This window comes from Chenopodium album, chromosome 13, assembly GCF_948465745.1.
Source record: "Chenopodium album chromosome 13, dcCheAlbu1.1, whole genome shotgun sequence".
Classification (NCBI taxonomy): Eukaryota; Viridiplantae; Streptophyta; class Magnoliopsida; order Caryophyllales; family Amaranthaceae; genus Chenopodium; species Chenopodium album.
In genome coordinates, this window is record NC_137846.1 from 51207039 (window position 1) to 51209888 (window position 2850).

The 2850-nt window shown below is 30.6% G+C and overlaps 1 non-coding gene across 1 annotated transcript; it reads left to right on the forward strand.

The window, feature by feature from the left end:
* Nucleotides 1-2779: 2779 nt before the first annotated feature.
* TRNAG-CCC (transfer RNA glycine (anticodon CCC)) lies at nt 2780-2850 on the forward strand. Its single transcript has one exon. It is a non-coding gene; the product is annotated as a tRNA-Gly (tRNA).

Genomic DNA, 2850 nt, shown 5'->3' on the forward strand with positions numbered 1-2850 from the left:
GGGAAGGAGGAGGTTGGGGTAAGGGGGAAAGGGGAGAGGGTGGGTCGGCCGGCGGTGGGGAAGTTGGGCACCGGCCATAGCGTTGCTGGGGAGTTGTTGTGTGTGGGGGAGGGGGGATAGGAGGTGGTTGGGTGGTGGAAATAGTGGTGGCTGGGTGGTGGGGAGGGAGATGGGTGATTTTTTTTTAAATTTTTTTTTTATAATTTGCTAAACAATACTAAATCATAATTAATGTTTTAATTAGGAATTAATTAAATGTTATACAATTTTATCAAAAAATTAAAAATCTAAAATTATTTTTTTTTAAAAAAAATTAATATTTAGACTAATTACCTGACGACACGTGTCACGTGCAACCGGTTTAATAGGTTACAAGTTTTTTGTCTTGTTTAAAATTAACACTCCTTAAAGGTTGTAATATTTAGATATAATCCAAAAATTGTATTATTAAAAAAAAAAAATCGGCCATAGGTTATATTATTTATGGCAATTTTTCGTAAATTATTTTCATCAAAAATATGAACAATGAAGTAAATTACAAACGAAAGGGAGGCTATATTAATTGTTTAAGTTTCAGTTTCATTCAAAACAAAACACATTCGACTTACCTTAATTTCAAAAGGTATCCCAAACCGCTTTGCAGAATCACCAATCATCCACAACCCGTGAATGACAAATTTCATAATACAAAACTCACGAGAAGATCCGAGTACTCTACAAGCTTTTGTCGCGTTCACTAACTGAAATACAAGTATAATTTTTAATAATTTAAAATAATTAAAAAAACAACAAATGAGTTTTAAGTAAAAATATAGTACTGATACACAAAATATAAAAGTCGGCATAGATGCAACGAACGATGTTAGACAATTTGCAAGGACATGAGCTACGAGCAACCAATTCTTCATCAATTTTTCGTAAAAACGATCATAATTCTTTTTTTTTTTTTTTAAAAAAAAAAAATCTAAATTAGACATATGACTTATCGTTGAAAAGCTCTTGAAACAAACTATCACCTACACACTTGAATTACCTCATTATAGCTATTAGATTTAGAGATATCTGTTTTTAAAGTCAACCCTACTAGACTTTGAGTCACAAATTAACATGGTTTGTCAACCACTAATTGAATAAGCAGTTTATACTCTACTGTATACTTACCTAGAAGTCAAACTTTTTTTTTTTTTTTTTTTTTTTTTTTTTTTTTTGTCTCTTCCTCCCAAAAAATATGAACAAGACTAATTGTGATTTTACATTATTCAATTTATTAATATTGAAATTAACTTATTTTTGTCGTACTTATTTACAAGTAGGATCCGAAAGTATAGGAAATAATATGGACTTAAATAACTTAACCTTATACGACAAGGTTGATCTTAATTGAACTTATTGTACTTTTTTTTGTAATAAAGATTGATTTATAAATAAAAAGTTATACGATATTTACAATAGATTAACCTCTTTTTCAATCCCGTACAAATCTTAATTTAACCATAAAACAACTCTACAACAATTCATAAATCAAAAAAGCAAACACCCTCTCAAAAAAAGGATGAAAAACCTTTTCTTTTGAAGGAAAAAAATCCTACTTAAGAAGTAGAAAAACCCATTCTTACAGGGGAGAAACCTTCCTCCTAAAAGAAGAAGTATTATTATAAACCTACAGCAAACAAAAAAAAAAAAAAGAAAAGAAAAAGGAAAAGACACACAAAAAGCAAAGATGGAGGCTTTTCACTAGTAAAATTCGATGAAAGTCCTTCCAAAATCAGCAATATAATGGAGGCTATGTTTTTGGAGGGACAAGAGAGGATAGTGGAGAGAGGCTGAACTTATTGTACCTTTTCAGACTCAATTGGAACTAATTGAACATTGTCAAATTTGGTTGAAACTTAGGCCATGTTTTAGTTCATCTTATTTGTACTTTTTCAGGAAAAAAAAAAAAATTTAGATCAAATCAGAAAAAATAAGTTCATATCAGATCCTAAAAAAATAATTTATGACACACTTTATTGTTGAACGTGTTTTTATCACTAAATATCTTTAGATCATATAATACCTGATTGACGTACGTAGTATATTTGGAATTCAGTAAGGTAGTGTTTGGATGAAGGAATTAATTTAATTTGAAATCCTAAATCAATTCCCTGTATTATAATGCTTGAATTTCAATTGTGAAAATTGATATTATTAGGAGTTATGGACTTATGGTAGCCCTTGTATCTATGATTGCCTTCAATGGATGAAATGACAAAACATTTAGTTAATTAGTTACAGAGACGTCAAGTAGTAGTGATGGTGAAAGAAGAGATGAAGTGAGCCTGATGAAAAATTAATACTAGCAGAAGGGTTGGTAATGTGTTTGTAGGCTGATGGGCTTAGTAGAAGGAGAAGGGTTATATATATCTGGGAATTACAAATGCGATTATAAAAGTTGTCATTTCAATTTCTATGGTATTAAGGTATGTAGTTTCCATATGGATTTTCAATCCGTTTCATTCGAATTTGTTGAACTAAACGACCTCTAAAAGCCCTGAATTCTAACAATATTAATAAGAGAAACTAGGAATTTTATCTTAAGAATTTTAGTGTAGTTTTTAAAGTTCCTCCTTCTAAAATGCACATAAAGATGAGAAATTAACATCATGGAGGAGTCTGCGTTCTGCATAATATTTGGTATTTATAATTTTACTAAGTCTTTAACGTAGTAAAATATTAGGAATATAACTCTTTTTATGATATTTATATATATATGTACTGAGGTTGAGATGTGCCAAAAGAAGCGCATCTAGTGTAGTGGTATCATAGTACCCTCCCACGGTACTGACCGGGGTTCGATTCCCCGGATGCGCA